This window comes from Musca autumnalis, unplaced genomic scaffold (assembly GCF_047663935.1).
Source record: "Musca autumnalis isolate F117 unplaced genomic scaffold, ASM4766393v1 scaffold_4, whole genome shotgun sequence".
In the NCBI taxonomy this organism is placed as follows: Eukaryota; Metazoa; Arthropoda; class Insecta; order Diptera; family Muscidae; genus Musca; species Musca autumnalis.
In genome coordinates, this window is record NW_027411977.1 from 185,870,357 (window position 1) to 185,889,498 (window position 19,142).

General features: G+C 36.2%; 1 protein-coding gene across 12 annotated transcripts in view; it reads left to right on the plus strand.

Annotated features, from left to right (window-relative positions):
• Positions 1-19,142, plus strand: part of LOC141402723 (uncharacterized) — a 688,471-nt gene that overhangs the window by 91,064 nt on the left and 578,265 nt on the right. The window contains exon 3 of one of the 12 annotated variants that reach the window (XM_073984597.1): positions 5,441-5,490. The exons of the other annotated variants lie outside the window; for them this stretch is intronic. The gene's annotated coding sequence lies outside the window, so the exon portion shown is untranslated. The remainder of the gene's footprint in view (positions 1-5,440; positions 5,491-19,142) is intronic. 12 annotated transcript variants of the gene reach the window in all.

Sequence of the window (19,142 nt, forward strand, 5' to 3'; positions counted from 1 at the left end):
TGAAACAATTATTATTATATATTACACAGCCCCTTACGTTCAAAGTTATACCAAACCATGTCTGAATTTGGCATTCCCGCAAAGCGCATTTGGCATTGTAAGATGACTTAAATGATACCTTAAATGATAACACGGCGATAAAACTACGTTGTTGGTAACGACGCGTCGTCACGACGTGCGATGCCTTCATACAACTCGGACCAACTGTGGAAGTTGGCTTCTATAATTTTGAGGTAATTAAAAACTTCGTCTACCTCGGCACCGCCATTAACACAAAAAACAACATCTTACTTACTTACTTGGCTGGCCCATTACAGAACATTTGTTCCATAGACCGAACTAAGAAAAGATCTCCAATTCGCTCTTGTTTGCGCCATCTATTCTTTGGCCTGCCAATTCTGCGTTCACCGCCATTTGGCATGTATTCATACGCATTTTTAGCGGGTTCATCATTGCTCATTCTTATGATATGGCCTAGCCAACGCAATCGTTGCATCTCGATACGTTTAACTGTATTCATATCTTTGTATAGCTGATATAGCTCGTGGTTCATACGACGTCAATATTCACCGTCAACGCAAATCGGCCCGTAGATCCTTCGAAGAATTTTCCTCTCAAACACACCAAGCACTGCCTTATCTGCTTGCGCAAGTACCCATGCTCCGGAGCCATACATTAGCACGGGTAGTATCAGCGTTTTGTATAGTGTTATTTTTGTTTGACGAGATGTGGCTTTGTTTTTAAATTGCTTACTTAAAGCATAGTAGCATCTGTTGGCCAATACAATTCTTCTTCTTATTTCACAACTGATTTTGTTTGTTGTGTTTATGGCAGTGCCGAGGTAGACGAAGTCTTTAACTACCTCAAAATTATAGATACCAACTTCCACAGTTGGTCCGAGCTCTATGGACGCTTTGCGCGTCGACACCATCAATTTGGTCTTTTCGCCGTTTAACGCCAGACCCACACTCGCAAATTCTGCTTCGACCTTCCTAAAGGTATCAGTTACTTCCTTTACTGATCGTCCCATGATGTCCATGTCATCAGCAAAAGCAAGTAACATGTGGCTATTGCTGTAAATTGTGAAACTTCTTTTGACATTCGCATCTCGTATTACCTTTTCCAGCAAAATGTTGAATATATCACACGAAAGGCTGTCTCCTTGTCTGAAACCTCTTTTGGTACTGAACTGTTCGGAGAGGTTCTTTCCATTTTAACTGAGGACCTAGTATCAGTTAAAGTCATCTTACAAAGCTGAATGAGCTTTGTGGGGTTACCAAATTCAGACATTCATTCTGGCTCCTGTACATTCCGCTTTTCCATTTCTCTCTTTTTCCTGCGGAAAAGACGTTTCTCCTCTCTCCTTTTCTCCCGATACCTCTCTCGTGCGCTACGCGTTGCTACTGATTGTAAAGTAGCTCTATATGCCGCATTTTTTTCTTCGGTAGGAGCACGACACTCCTGTAGTGGGGTTCTGTAACTCATTTTTGCAGTTACCGACAAAAATCGGTAAAATTAAATCGCAAAATTATGGCTAAAAACATAAAAAAGTTGGCATCACTGTTTGTGTCGGTAGAGGCTAGCGACTACTTTTCATTCATCTTTAACTTACCGAAAAATTTCGTTAATTATCGAAATTATAAGCATTTTAATTTTACCGACAATTATCGATAACAGCAAAAATGAGTTACAGAATCCCACTGCTGGTCATACCACGAATTCATTTGTGGAGGTCTCCGGTATCCTAGTATGGATTTTGCGGTTGTTTGCATGGAGTGGGCAATATTTTGCCATTGTGTTGTTATGTTATCGGGACAAGGAGTGCTCTCTTTAAGCAATTGGGCTAGTTGAGTGGAATATGCTGTGGCTATCTATTGTGTTTGCAGCCTATCAATGTCCAACTTCCGCATTGTGTCTGTTCGTGCTTTATTTGCAACGTTTAGACGGGTACGTACCTTTGCTGCAATAATGTAGTGGTCCGAATCAATGTTTGCGCCTCGGAACGATCGTACATCTAACATGCTCGATGAATGTCTTCCATCTATCACAACATGATCAATTTGATTACTTGTTCTTTGATCTGAAGACAGCCAGGTGCCCTTATGAATATCGAGATGATTAAATCTGGTACTGCTAACTACCATGTTTTTTGCCGCTGCAAAGTCTATCAGCCTCATACCATTGTCAGATGTTTCATTGTGGAGACTGAAATTCCCTACTGTTGGGCCAAAGATATTCTCCTTTCCAATGTTGGCATGGGCAGGGCAATGGCCATATGTTTCTTCTAAGCGCTCGTAAAATATATCTTTGGTCTGTTCGTCCTTTTCTTCAGTGGGAGCATGAGCGCAAATAAAGCTGATGTTGAAGGATTAAGCTTTTATTCGAATTGCAGCAAGTATTTCAGTAGGCTGTTTTTTTCTGGGGGAGGGTTACTAACCCGACGCCCAAACCCAAGTTTTTAACGTTCTTATGGGTGAACGCGCGGCACATGTTAGCTCACTACCTTTAACGGGTGTTAAAGGTAGTTCCCCAGGTGACACCACGGGGAGGTCAGTGTCCACTTGAGATGAAAGAGGGACCAAGATAAATCCTGGACTTTGCCATGTTAAACCAGTCAGGACCGTTCCTTGGTATCTCCCATCCCCTACGTCACCCCAACAAACAACATCACTTGTGAAATAATAAAAAGAAGAGTTTTGGCTGTAACAACTATAAAAATACAACAGTATACTTCATCGTATCGAGAAACGACGGTTGCGTTGGTTAGGACATGTCATAAGAACGAGCGATAATGAACCCGCCAAAAAGGCGTATAATTACGGACCGAATCGCGGAAAACGCAGAACTGGAAGGCCAAGGCTTCGATGGAGTGAACAAGTGGAAAACGAGATCGAAGAACACGGTATTTCAAATTGGAGATTTAAAGCAACAACAAGTAAAAAAGCATTAAGTTCGACCGGGCCTTCTTATACCCTCCACCATGAAATATTCTGAACTTTTATGAAAAAATAAATTCACCCATTTTTTGTGTGGAGATTTTTTTTGGAGCACTGGGAACCACTAATACCTAGTTTTAGCTATTCGGTCAGGTAAAATCGGTAGGTATACCACAACGTGGGTCCACCGTGGTGCAAGGTCTGCGGTTTGAATCCCAGGCCAAGCAACATTAAATTTTCGACTGTGGCAAAAATTCCCCCTCAGTAATGCTGGCGACATTTAACATAACATAACATAAAAAACTTCTCTACAAGTGGTGTCGTAAGACACGCCGTTCGGACTCGGCAATAAAAATTAGGTCCCATATCATTGAGCCAATATGAATCGGTGTGCACTCATTGATATGAGAGAAGTCTCCCTTGTCCCATCTGGGATGTTTGTGGAACAATTATTATTATACCACAACGTGGGCCAATGTTCACAATTTTTGGTAAAGGAGTTTTTAACTACTCGACATTCAATCTTGTCCAAAAATGTAGATAAAAACTGAAAAACCTGAAGTCGGTACTACCCTTTGGAGAAAGATTGTGACCACTGGGAATATCAAATGCAAAATTACTGGTAGTTCGGTCAACAATTATAGCTAAAATGACCTAAAATCGGGAATACCTATGTCGACAATTTTTGTTGGAGACATTTCGTGACTGCAGGGAACCTCAAATGTCAAATTCAGGCAGAAAATTTAGCTAAAATCGTTAAAATACCGAAAATTGGAAGGTACTGTTATATGGGGGTCATTCCAAAACATGTTGAAAATTTTTAGTGGAAAAGTTTCTTTACTGCATTTAATCTCCTTGACCTGCCTTTGGCAAAAAGATTCTCTCGATGTGACCCCTAAGAATTTTAAATGGCAAATTACAGTTGGTTCAATAGAAGTTCTAGCTAAAATTCTCAAAATACCGAAAATCCGGAGGTACGATTATATGTAGACTATACCTAAACATGGACTTATCTTGACAGTTGTTGGTGGAGAAATGTTGTGACCCCAAAGAACCTCATATTCCAAAATACAGTTAGTTCGGTTGGAAATTATAGAAAAATCCTCAAAATTCCAAAAATCGGGAGGTACCTTAGTGGACATAACCCATTTTCAATATCAAATGACCTAGGAGTAATATCAACGAAAAACATCTATCTTAAATATTGTGAGCCCCCTGCTAATTTATTAGGCAGTTTTAAAGTTAGGTTTTTGTGTTTTATCTGCATAATGCATACAACATATGGTTCTACCCAGTGTAACTAAGTCGCTTTAAAATAAGTATTTTTTCAAAATAACCATGAACCTTTTATAAGTACAATAACCCGCACTTAAAACGCATTGCCTATTGTCTGTCAATGGTAAACAAAACTCGACTAGATGTAACGACATTCGTTGGTTGCAATAACAAAAAAAAGATTGCGTTGCAATTTCCATTGTTCGGTCACAGTCTGAGCGAATGAAAGAAATGTTTTATGTTCTTTCCATATTTTTTTTGTTGAAAACTGACTTTGAAGAAAATCAGGAAGTTATAACACTAAACTTTTAGTTGCTTGTTTATATTCGAAATGAGTAACTCAATCACTATTACCGCAGATGCTGAATATTAGTTTATGTTATTTTCTCAAAAGACCCATTAAAGCTAGCAAAAGAAACAAAAGTTTGTCAATATAAATAATATTGTTTTTTTTTTATTTTTTCTCTTAATGTTCTTGTACAACTGTTGTAGATTGTTTGTTTATTTTCTTTGAGACCTCAAATATAATGGCCATCAATTTAATGATAACTAACTATGTTTCTAACACATGTCATCAATGCTGCTGATGACTTGCTTTCAACTTCTCCACCTTTGGCTTCTACTTTTTCAACCTATTAGATTACCCTCGTATAAAATGTATTTTTGTCCACTTTTGATGTCTCGTAGCATATTTTCAAGTAGAATGTTTTTGTATTTGTAAGACATTTTGGGGTCCATTAGGCACGTTTCATCGCCACTAAAGTGCATCTACATATGCGGTATTTTTTATTTGGTTGTGAATGAAGCTAAGGGAGGTGATAAAACCTAGAAAAATATGGTGGTGGTTGAATGATTTGGTGGGTGGTGGTGTTGGTGTTGGCGGTCTCAGTGCTTGTAATGGTGACACTATAAGGATGTGGGGTGCTTCTGTGTTGTTTTTTTCCTTTCTCTAGAGTTCTTGTAGTATTTACAAACGTCTCTTGCTTTTGTTCTTTTCTAAAAATAGTGGCAGACTCTTATTTAGAATAAAAAACAACAAATTCAGGACAATAAGATTGACGCCAATATAGACTTTAAAATACATACATATGTATATAAATACATACATATATATAAATACAAACGTAGGAATACATGCATTTTAGATGAAACGGAAAATAGGATAAAACAATAGACAATAATTATTCATGTAATTTATAAAACTAAAAGGTTCTTCTTTTTTATTTCAGGTACGTGGAGCTACGTAAAACAAATACTGCACATTTTGATTAATGCAACGGTAAGCTCATAAATGACTTCAATAGGAATACAGTGGTAATGGATGTATATTGTTCCTATCTTTATATTTTGCGGAAAAATTAGAATCTCACATCTTCATATTTCGTAAAATTCTTAAAAATTTGGGATATACTTTGGGGATTTCTGAGGGAAATCGGACACTTTTGCAAAAAGTGAATTTTGATTTCTTTTATTTTTTTGCTGTGTTAATGCTGCTCGTCAGCAAAACATTTCGGCATATTTTCAGATTTTTTTTACCAAAACTTAAAAACTGTATGCAAAAAAAATACTCATAATTTCTTTAATATTGGTCCAAATAAAAAACTCTTTTTTTGTATTTTTTTGTTTTTTATCAGCTCTCTAATAAAAATTAGATAAAAATTTGCACAGTAGTCTTAGACGCGATTTTGTATTTAAAATCAATTTTTATCAATGATTGTACTCCTTGATTTTTTGTTGTTTTTTATTAAAAGATGTTAAGTTCTTTTTGGTAGTAGGATTCAAAGAATTATTCAAACATATTTTTTTAAAATTTGTGAAAAATGATTTTTTATACCAATGTGAAACATTTGCTATTTTACCAAAAAATAAAAAGTTAAATTTATTAACATTTGTTTAGTAGTTTTATCTAGGAATTTAATACAAAAAAAATTCAAGAAAATCGAAGATAAAATCATTGATAAAAGTTTATTTTAAGTATTGATAAAAGTTTATTTAAAGTATAAATGGTGAAAATTACATCCAAGCCAACTGTGTTAACTTTTTTTTGTAAACTAATAAAAAAATTCTAAAAATGTTTTTTTTCTACTTGGGGCAATTTTAAAGAAGACAAGATTATTTTTTTGTATAAGTTTTTACAGATTTTGACTTTTTCAAGGCTAAAAATATACTAAAATGTTTTGATGATTAGCAGCATCAATACAGGAAAAATATTAAGAAAATCAAAAACCACTTTTTACAAAAGTGTCCTATTTTACTCAGAATTCCCCATATATATTTTTCTGCTTATTAGTAAAGACCCGTGAAAAGGACTGACTATAAAATTTTTCGATGTCTGAAATTCCTTTGAAACCGATCATTTTATTGCAAATGTATCTTCCCAAACTGTAAAGTTATAAGAAATTGTCGTATCAAATTGGCAGAAATATCGCATTTGACGAATATTTGAATGCTGAACATGACAGACCTATTAAATCTGTATAGATATTGCTCAATTCTTTCATTGATCATGTTCAAAAAGTGTATTAACAATTTTCATTCCGGACTCCCACTGCCGCCCTGAACCATTCTAATTATCCGTTCCAACCATAAGCTGAAGACGTATAGTTTCCGGCTCAGTTGGTTTACTTCTATTATGACCTCATTCTGGTTCGGCATGATGGAGTAAGTGTTTTCGGAGGCAATCGGATAAGTTCAGTGGTTGTGATGACAGTTTCCCAAGTTTCAGTCCTAGGAAAACAAGTAAAAAAGTATCAGTCGGCTTTGCCGACAGATAGTCCCGGCCACACTAAGAGTAATTTCACTGAAATTTTGACATGAAAGTAAAAGAAAATGTAAAATAAAACGGTCTATTTGCTTCATACGAATATTGCAACAAAAGAAAATTGCAGAACATATGAAACCGTGTACACTAGTTTCTTGAACTTATGTGTTTTCCCCAAAAAATGCAAAGTTTCATGTCAGCATTTCATTGAAATTACTCTAGGGTGGCCCGGGACATATATACCCTCAGCCTATGTGAATTGAAACTTTCATCTACTAACAGATTGGATGTATTTAGGGTCTTTTCAGTATTTTGTGGCCTTTTTTGGACATTTGAACTTGCCGACGAAAATGTGGATTAGGATTAAAGTTTAAAAGTGTTGCAAAGGAGGTACTTAAAGGAATGGAACCACATAGTACTTTATGAAGGTGGATATTATGTTGGGAGTCATACCTTTTGGATAGATATCACGACCACTAGTCATTTCATGTCAACATTTCATTGAAATTACTCTAGGGTGGCCCAGGACATATATACCCTCAGCCTATGTGAATTGAAACTTTCATCTACTGACAGATTGGATGTATTTAGGGTCTTTTCAGTATTTTGTGGCCTTTTTTGGACATTTGAACTTGCCGACGAAAATGTGGATTAGGATTAAAGTTTAAAGGTGTTGCAAAGGAGGTACTTAAAGGAATGGACCCACATAGCACCTTATGATGGTGGATATTATGTTGGGAGTCATACCTTTTCGATAGATATCACGACCACTAGTCATTTCAGTGAGTCATCGTATAACTTTGGGCCAGTATGCCAGGAAGCATGGAATTGTCCACGGGAAACATAATATCGGTGTAAACAGGACCACAACGAGCAGCACCAGTAAACATTCCCAAAGCATCTTTGAACAGATCTTAAACTGCACTTAGACACAAATGTTGAACTTGTGTGGGGCAGGTATCCTAAGGTATCTCCATTTTAGAAGTTAAACTAAATTTGAACAAAATATTAGGAGATCCAAAGTGTGGACCAAAATTGTTCAAGAGATACCGTGAACAAGTCACCTTTTTTAAATATTTGAGGGAACTACCGGAAATTGTGGACCGGTATTATTTATCTTCGAACTGAAAATATGACAAAATATGAGGAAGGCCAAATTTTGGACCAAATAGGTTAGTTCGAGAGTTAACGTGCTCTCCAGCCACAACATATGGTGCCATAGGGTTTTTTTACACCTTTCGGGCTGTTTTCTCAAGAAGTATGGACTTTACTCTGAAAAAACGTTCACCGTGTTAATTGAGGAGGCGAATGCAAGTTGCTTCAACAAAAATCAGAGTGATTCGAGAGCAGATCTTAAAGTGAACTTATCCGAAATTTTGTGTGATAGGTACCCGAAGGAGTGGATAAAAATAGTCCATATTCGAACCTGATCTATATCTGGTAGGTATACTAGGATGTGGAAAGTATGGACCAAATCGGTCTCTCCCTTCAAGAGTTATCGTGCGAATAATTTTTCCCAAAATTTTGTGTGGGAGGTACCTGAAGGAGTGGACCGATATGGCTTTATTCGAATTTAAATTATGTTTGTTTAAAATATTACGAAGACCAAATTTTGGACCAAATCGGTTGATCGGTTCGGGAGTTATCTTGCCCTCCAACCACTACACACGGTTTCATACGGTTTTTTTGCACCTTTCAGGCTATTTTCTCAGGAAGTATGGACTGGCCCCTGATGACATGTATACCATCGTATGAAAGGCAGTTAATACAAGTTGTTACAATAAAAAACAATGCGATTCAGGAGCAGGCCCTTAACTAAACCTTTCCGAAATTTTGTGTGGAAGGTACTCGAACGATAGGACCGATTGAGTACATATTTGAACCTCATCTAAGTCTGGCAGAAATTTCACGATGTGCAAAATATTGACCAAATCGGTTACTTCCTTCAAGAGCTATAGTGCGCACAAATTTTCCGAACATCTTCGAACTTTTGTGGGGGAGATACCGGAAGGAGTTGACCGATGTAAACCATCTTTGAACTTAAAGTAAGTTTGGACAAAATATTACGAAAGCCAAATTTTGGACCAAATCGGTTCATGCGTTAGAGAGTTATCGTGCGCACCAGCCAGACAGACAGAAAGATGGACGGACATTGCTAAATCGACTCCAAATTGCCTTATTTGCGACCCTATGTCCAAACATACTTGGGGTCTAAAACCATTATTTCGATGAGGCACATTTTGCCCGTATGAAAGTGTATATTAGGGCTATAACCAAAAAAATACCACCACATAGCCGTGTAGAGCATGGAAAACTATTATGAAATACGGTGTCAATTTTTCTCTATCGCGAAAAAAGTTTCCGCACCAAATGCATGGAAGTTCAAAAATGCATTTTTTAATTTTATCTGTTATAACAACATGTTTGCTTTTCATTAAAATTTTTATTTTTTTGTAATCTAATTTAAAATCATTATCAAACCGTTCTGGACCAATTTGATCTCAAATCGCGCCATTTGGGAGCATATTATGAACTTTTGACACTATTGCAATTCTTGGTTTTTATACCCTCCACCATAGTATGGAGGGTATATTAAGTTCGTTTTTCCGTTTGTAACGCATTGAAATACTTATTTGCGACCCTATAAAGTATATATATTCTTGATCAGGGTAAAATTCTGAGTCGATCTGTGCACGTCCGTCCGTCCGTCCGTCCGTCCGTCTGTGGTAATCACTCTAGCATCCACAAAAATAGAGATAGAACGCTGAAATTTTGGGAAAAGGCTTCTTTTGTTTGCAGGCAGGTCAAGTTCGATGATGGGCTATATCGGTCCACGTTTTGGTATAGCCCCCATATAACGGTACCCCCCGATTTTCGGTATTTTGACGTTTTTAGCTACATTTTCAGACCGATTTAGCTATAATTTGACATTTAGGGTTCTTAAGTGTCAATAAACTCATATAACAAAACTTGTGGACAAAGGTCCACGTTTTGGTATAGCCCCCATATAACGGTACCCACGATTTACGGTATTTTGACGTTTTTAGCTACATTTTCAGACCGATTTAGCTATAATTTGACAGTTGGGGTTCTTAAGTGTCAATAAACTTATATAACGAAACTTGTGAACATAGGTCCACGTTTTGGTATAGCCCCCATATAACGGTACCCCCCGATTTACGGTATTTTGACGTTGTTAGCTACATTTTCAAACCGATTTAGCTATAATTTGACATTTAGGGTTCTTAAGTGTCAATAAACTCATATAACAAAACTTGTGGCCATAGGCCTACGTTTTGGTATAGCCCCCATATAACGGTACCCTCGATTTACGGTATTTTGACGTTTTTAGCTACATTTTCAGACCGATTTAGCTATAAATTGACATTTAGGGTTCTTAAGTGTCAACAAACTTATATAACAAAACTTGTGGACATAGGTCCACGTTTTGGTATAGCCCCCATATAACGGTACCCCCGATTTACGGTATTTTGACGTTTTTAGCTACATTTTCAGACCGATTAACTTTAATTTGACATTTAGGGTTCTTAAGTGTCAATAAACTCATATAACAAAACTTGTGGACATAGGCCCACGTTTTGGTATAGCCCCCATATAACAGTACCACTCGATTTACGGTATTTTGACGTTTTTAGCTACATTTTCAGACCGATTTAGCTATAATTTGACAGTTGGGGTTCTTAAGTGTCAATAAACTTATATAACGAAACTTGTTAACATAGGTCCACGTTTTGGTATAGCCCCCATATAACGGTACCCCCCGATTTACGGTATTCTGACGTTTTAGCTACATTTTCAGACCGATTTAGCTATAATTTGACATTTAGGGTTCTTAAGTGTCAATAAACTCATATAACAAAACTTGTGGCCATAGGCCCAAGTCAGTGTCAATAAACTCATATAACAAAACTTGTGGCCATAGGCCCACGTTTTGGTATAGACCCTATATAACGGTACCCTCCATTTACGGTATTTTGACGTTTTTAGCTACATTTTCAGACCGATTTAGCTATAAATTGACATTTAGGGTTCTTAAGTGTCAACAAACTTATATAACAAAACTTGTGGACATAGGTCCACGTTTTGGTATAGCCCCCATATAACGGTACCCCCGATTTACGGTATTTTGACGTTTTAGCTACATTTTCAGACCGATTTAGCTATAATTTGACATTTAGGGTTCTTAAGTGTCAATAAACTCATATAACAAAACTTGTGGCCATAGGCCCACGTTTTGGTATAGCCCCCATATAACGGTACCCCCGATTTACGGTATTTTGACGTTTTAGCTACATTTTCAGACCGATTTAGCTATAATTTGACATTTAGGGTTCTTAAGTGTCAACAAACTTATATAACAAAACTTGTGGACATAGGTCCACGTTTTGGGTAAGCCCCCATATAACGGTACCCCCGATTTACGGTAATTTGACGTTTTTAGCTACATTTTCAGACCGATTTAGCTATAATTTGACAGTTGGGGTTATTAAGTGTCAATAAACTTATATAACGAAACTTGTGAACATAGGTCCACGTTTTGGTATAGCCCCCATATAACGGTACCCCCCGATTTACGGTATTTTGACGTTTTAGCTACATTTTCAGACCGATTTAGCTATAATTTGACATTTAGGGTTCTTAAGTGTCAATAAACTCATATAACAAAACTTGTGGACATAGGTCCACGTTTTGGTGTAGCCCCCATATAACGGTACCCCCGATTTACGGTATTTTGACGTTTTTAGCTACATTTTCAGACCGATTTAGCTATAATTTGACAGTTGGGGTTATTAAGTGTCAATAAACTTATATAACGAAACTTGTGAACATAGGTCCACGTTTTGGTATAGCCCCCATATAACGGTACCCCCCGATTTACGGTATTTTGACGTTTTAGCTACATTTTCAGACCGATTTAGCTATAATTTGACATTTAGGGTTCTTAAGTGTCAATAAACTCATATAACAAAACTTGTGGCCATAGGCCCACGTTTTGGTATAGCTCCCACATAACGGTACCCCCGATTTACAGTATTTTGACGTTTTTAGCTACATTTTCCGACCGATTTAGCTATAAATTGACATTTAGGGTTCTTAAGTGTCAATAAACATATATAACAAAACTAGTGGACATAGGTACATGTTTTGGAATAGCCCCCATATAACGTTAATGCCAGATTTCAGGTATTTTGACGTTTTAAGTCACATTTCTAGACCGAATTAGCTATAATTTGATATATAGGGTTCTTAGTGACCAAAAAACTTTTATTCGAAAAAATTATGAACATAGGTTCATGTTTTGGTATAGCCCCATATAACGGTACCTTCCCGATTTTCGGTATTTTGAGAATTTTACCTCCAAGTTTTAACCGAATTAGCTGTAATTTGAAGATTTGACATTTTAAGTTTTTAGTGATCACCACACCTCTCCACCAAAAATTGTCAAGAAAGGTCCATGTATGGATAAAGCCCCCATATAACGGTACCTCCCGATTTTCAGTAATTTGATGATTTTAGCTACAATATTAAACCGAACAAGCAGTATTTTGACATTTGAAGTTCTTAGTGGTAACAACACCTCTTCATCAAAAATTGTCAACATAGGTCCATGTTTGGATATAACTCCCATATAACGGTACCTCCCGATTTTCAGTAATTTGGCAATTTTAGCTACAAGTTCTAACCGAACTAACTGTTATTTGACATTTGACACATCTGCATCAACAATTTTCAACATAGGCCCAATATAACGATACCTCCCGATTTTCGGTACTTTGAGCATTTTACTTAAAACGTTTAACCGAACGTAGGTCCAAGTTTTGGTATAGCCCCAAAACAAACCTCTCGATTTTCCGTACCTAACCTTTTTTTCGGCGAACTTTCTGTAATTTGAAATTTCGGAGCCAACAAAAATTCTGCAACAAAAATTGTTCATTTAAGTTTATATTTTCGTATAGCCCACATATAGGGGTACCTCCGAACTAGCTGTTACTGACATTTGAAGTTCCCACTTTATGTACCGATTTTCGGTATTTTGAGGATTTTAGCTACAATTTTTAACCGAATTAGGAGTTATTTGACATTAAAGACTCCCATCAAAAACTGTCAACATAGGTCCATGTTTTATTATAACCCCTATATAACGGTACCACCCAATTTCTAGCCCACCAACATACATAGTTAGATATAGGCACGATAAAAAAGGGCCTCCCGAATGAAGCATTTTATGTACATTATCTGACATTTTAACGTACCCACGTAAAGTTGGGGACAGGAATGAAAACGAATTATTCCATTTTAGTTCAGAATATTTTATGGTGGAGGGTATGAAAAGTTCGGCCCGGCCGAACTTAACGCTTTTTTACTTGTTCTTTATAAACTCGTGAATTTTGTGTTTATATTTTTTGTACCTATCGGACAAGAGAATTTGGGGTCATTTGCAACGAATTCGCGAAAGTTACAGGCTGTTTTTGTTGACCTTGCCTGTGAGAATTGTATTTGTTTTCTACAAAAATACAACACCAGTACCATGTGGGGAATTTTGTCCTAATAATGAAAACGCGTTTCTAAGATCGATTCGATGAAAAAAGTTTCAGCACCGACCGCAATTACTAAAACCCTTTTGGTATTTTTTCTACATATAATTTTAAATTTGCTTTGTTTGAATAAATATTTATAGACAAAAATACATTTCTCACAGACAAAGTCATTAAAAACGGTCTGTAACTTTCGCGAATTTGTTGCAAATGACACCATATTCTCTTGTCCGATAGGTACAAAAAATATAAACATAAAATTCACGAGTTTATAAAGAAAAACCAAAAATTGCAATCGTGTCAAAAGTTCCTAATATGATCCGAAATGGCGCGATTTGAGAACAAATTGGTCCAGAACGCTTTGATAATGATTTTAAATTAGACTACAAAAAAAATAAAAATTTTAATGAACAGCAAACATGTTGTTATAACAGATAAAATTAAAAAATGCATTACTGAACTTCAATGCATTTGGTGCGGAAACTTTTTTCGCGATAGAGAATTACGGCTATGTGGTGGTATTTTCGATATCTGCAAAAAAGTGCAAAAAGTTATATCCCTAGTGTATATACCCTCGTTAGCATAAATGCTGTGGGTATAAATATGTAAAATGCATAAATTTTGCATATGTCATATGTTTTGATTGCCAAAATATGCCCAGTCCAAAAATTTGACATGAATCGGACCAAAAATAGGGGTTGCATAAAATTCCACGGTCCAATAATAACATAAAAGTGAAATTCATTAATTTTTTATTTTTTATCCCAAAAAATGTAATAATCCTTGGGCATTGATGGAGGTTGGACTGAAAAGGTCTGAAAGAGAAAATTTTGTTTTAAAACTTCGATGATAATGACAGGGTCTATATGTCTTATCTAATGAAGTGTTTCAGGATTTGCTGTGTGTGGAATCCTCAGTCCATGTCCGATAATATGATCAATTGCCAGATCGCGTAGAGGATATATACCATATATCTGGCTCATACCATAGCTTTGACTCATAGTTTTTTCCTTACAGGTTTTCTAATAGTTTTTTACAATATAAATAAACTGGCAATCAAAATTTATCGTTCAAATTCCGATCATATAAAAATTAAATAGAGAGTGTATTGATGTGATATGATATTTTTTCCGATGCTTAGACTCCGACTCCATAACCATGGTTAGTTAGAACGACACTTGACTGCAAAGACACAACCCGTCTCGGAACAATCCAGGGAAAGTTTATCAAAGGAACAAACACACCACTCTCGGGAGAATCAAGGGAACATTAAGATTCTCACTTCATACTTTAGAGAGAATCAACAAACATATTTTTTTGCCAAGGAAACGGCTTCCACTTGACTCTAATGTAACAAAAACTAATTTCTGCACAGCAGAAAGTACTTTTAAAACCACTTTTGCACAACAGCCATCAACAGAGTACTGCCCTAATTGTCTAATCAATCCCTCTTTTATACCCGTTGTCGGCTCACTATCAGACCAACAGGATCTGAATAAATAATTTTTGTAATCAGAAACAAGACTATCACTTTTGGACCTCGCCCACAAAATTCTAATGACTCTATAGCAGTCCACTCACTATCAAATTGGAATATATATCTCCCTACCACTGCACTGTGTTTTCAAATTTGTTTGTTTTTTGAAACAAAACAAATGCAATAAAATTTCGAAAACTAAAGTTTGGGTATGTTTCATTCGCACACTTTTTCGTTTCGTCATTCAGAAAGAGGCTGTTAATTTTCACAAATGGTAAACAAATTTATTTTGGCATGGACATGAAATAACGGTACTTTGAAGGATTGAGTCAACGTTTGCAATCAAATTGGCTGTGAATTGACAGTTGTTGGCAGGTGTAGGAAATATCCAAGGCGAATTTAAGAAGGTGATCCAAAATTTAGGCGAATTCAGGCAGTAGTCTTCATTTGCTGTCAAATTTTTTTGCGCGAAATATCCACAAAAGTTGGAAGAAAACGGTCAAATATTCTTCGCGAAGCTTAACTAAAGATGTTGTACACAGATATTCTTTATAGAAACGAAATATTTGTTATTTATTTTTGATTAAAAATATGTTTTGACAGCTCCATGCTAATTTTGTATCACCTTCTTTCTTTAGAATAGCCTCCATATAACAGTGCTCCCAATTTAAGATAGTTTATACTTTTAGTCATATTTTTCAAATTGTATTCCTATTAAGTAGAAAAAAACTTTGACCTGGAGATCGAACATACTGCTCTACTGGTTATTTCTGCATTTTTACCCTCACGTGAATTGCTTGGTACTCCAACTTTTGATTGTTATCCCATTTTACATTTGATCACAAAACAGCATAAACGAAGGAAAGAAAAGAAAACACATACATACACATTTATCAAATAATATCACCATTACAATGACAGCTTCAAAAGGTTATGCGGTATTGAAATTTAGAGTGTTTATATACGACTCTCTGAATTTTTGAAAGCATAAAAAGGAGACAGACTGCCAACGACCGTTGTTTGTGGCAATAAAACAACAAAACTATAGAAATTCTTATAAATACGTAAGAAGGAAAAACAACATGAAAAGTGTATAGCACCAGAATAGAGAGAGAGAGAAAAAAAGATGACAATTTTGAATGTCTAACAAATGATTGAATTCACAAATGCTTGAGGCTATAAAGTTGCTGATGTTGCTGAAGATGCTGACAATGACAATGTCTACAACAAATAAATACCACTAAATTCACTTGATGTCTAATGTGGTGTTTCTGCTTGTTGTTGTTGCTGTTTTTTTTTTTTTTTTTTGCTTTCTTGTGTAAAAAGTTGTCGTGGTGATGTCCTCTTTTTTGCAAGATGCTTCGTTTCTGTTCCGTCGCATTACTTTTGTCCTAGAGCAAGTTTTTGAGGGTCATTGTGAAGGCATCAAGCATTTTGATGCTTTTGTATATGTCTGATTTAAGACGATGATGGTGGTTTTAGAAAATTTCTGCAAATCGCATAACTCTATTTGCTGACAAAGTGGAAAATTGTCCGAACTGAAGTAGTAGTTTTACGTAGTGGAAATAAAATATTAAAGAAGAATTTTTGATATTTTTCTATATATTAAGACATCAATTTTGTAGATGTTAATTTTGTGTGCATGCGTGAGGCTATGATTACCATGCCATGTACATTGAATATCTCGGTTCGATTCCTAGGCTAGACAACCCCAAGCATTATTTTGGATTTCAGTTTCCGAGTGGTACCATTATATGCCATTCGGACACGGTGGTAAAAAGGAAGTTGCATAGATTTTTTCGCAGAATTTTTCTTTCGAATAGAGCAAGTGAAGTCTTATCTGCATGTGCAAGTGTCCATGGTTCGGAGCCATACATTAGCACGGGACGAATATACATACATTAGACGAATTTCAGTACTGATTGGGATGCCTACAAGGTTAATTTCAATAAGTACAAGAGCGAATGCTAAGCGAAAGACTTGTTCTTTTAGTTAATCTGTGGAGGAGTTAATGAAGTGGCTAGGTAGTAGACTAAAGAATCCGCCTCTGCTTAAAGATAACACTGTGCAACAAAATTCATTTTTTCAAAATGATGGGAAAACCCTGGTGGATTATGAAAGTGCAAAAATATGAGACAGCTGTATCGGCATTTTTATACCCTCCACCATAGTATGGAGGGTATATTAAGTTTGTTTTTCCGTTTGTAACGCATTGAAATACTCAATTGCGACCCTATAAAGTATATATATTCTTCATCAGGGTAAAATTCTAAGTCGATCTGAGCACGTCCGTCCGTCCGTCCGTCCGTCTGTGGTAATCACTCTAGCATCCACAAAAATAGAGATAGGACGCTGACATTTTGGGAAAATGCGTCTTTTGTTTGCAGGCAGGTCAAGTTCGATGATGGGCTATATCGGTCCACGTTTTGGTATAGCCCCCATATAACGGTACCCCCCGATTTACGGTATTTTGACGTTTTTAGCTACATTTTCAGACCGATTTAGCTATAATTTGACATTTAGGGTTCTTAAAAGTCAGTAAACTTATATAACAAAAGTTGTGTACATAGGTCCACGTATTGGTATAGCCCCCATATAACGGTACCCCCCGATTTACGGTATTTTGACGGGTTTAGCTATATTTTCAGACCGATTTAGCTATAATTTGACATTTAGGGTTCTTAAAAGTCAATAAACTTATATAACAAAAGTTGTGGACATAGGTCCACGTATTGGTATAGCTCCCATATAACGGTACCCCCCGATTTACGGTATTTTGACGGGTTTAGCTACATTTTCAGACCGATTTAGCTATAATTTGACATTTAGGGTTCTTAAATGTCAATAAACTTATGTGATAAAAATTGTGGACATAGGTCCACGTTTTGGTATAGCCCCCATATAACAGTACCCCCCGATTTACGGTATTTTGACGTTTTTAGCTATATTTTCAGACCGATATAGCTATAATTTGACATTTAGGGTTCTTAAGTGTAACTAAACTTATATAACAAAAGTTGTGGACCTAGGTCCATGTTTTGGTATAGCCCCCATATAACGGTACCCCCGATTTACGGCATTTTGACGTTTTTATCTACATTTTCAGACCGATTTAGCTATCAATTGACATTTAGGGTTCTTAAATGTCAATAAACTTATATAACTAGTGGGCATAGGTCCATGTTTTGGAATAGCCCCCATATAACGTTACCGCCCGATTTCAGGTATTTTGAGAATTTTACCAACAAGTTTTAACCGAATTATCTGTAATTTGAACATTTGACATTTGAAATTCTTAGTGGTCACCACACCTCTCCACCAAAAATTGTCAAGAAAGCCCCCATATAACGGTACCTCCCGATTTTCAGTAATTTGATGATTTTAGCTCAATATTAAACCGAACAAGCAGTAATTTGACATTTGAAGTTCTTAGTGGTCACAACACCTCTCCATCAAACATTGTCAACATAGGTCCATGTTCCGATATAGCTCCCATGTAACGGTACCTCCCAATTTTCAGTAATTTGGCAATTTTAGCTACAATTTTTAACAGAACTAACTGTAATTTGACATTTGAAGGTTGTAGTTGTCACCACACATCTGCATCAACAATTTTCAACATAGCCCCAATATAACGATACTTCCCAATTTTCGGTACTTTGAGGATTTTACTTAAAATGTTTAACCGAACGTAGGTCCATATTTTTGTATAGCCCCAAAACAAACCTCCCGATTTTCCGTACCTTAGCTTTATTTTTTGGACGAACTTTCTGTAATTTGAAATTTAAAAGTCAACAAAAATTCTGCAACAAACATTTTTCATTTAAGTTCATATTTTCGTATAGCCCAGATACCTCCGAACTAGCTGTTAATGACATTTGAAGTTCCCACGTTATGTACCGATGTTCGTATTTTGAGGATTCTAGCTACAATTTTTAACCGAATTAGGAGTTATTTGACATTAAAGGCTCCCATAAAGTTCTTAAATGTCAATAAACTTATATGACAAAACTTGTGGACATAGGTCCACGTTTTGGTATAGCCCCCATATAACGGTTCATTTAAGTTCATATTTTCGTATAGCCCAGATACCTCCGAACTAGCTGTTAATGACATTTGAAGTTCCCACGTTATGT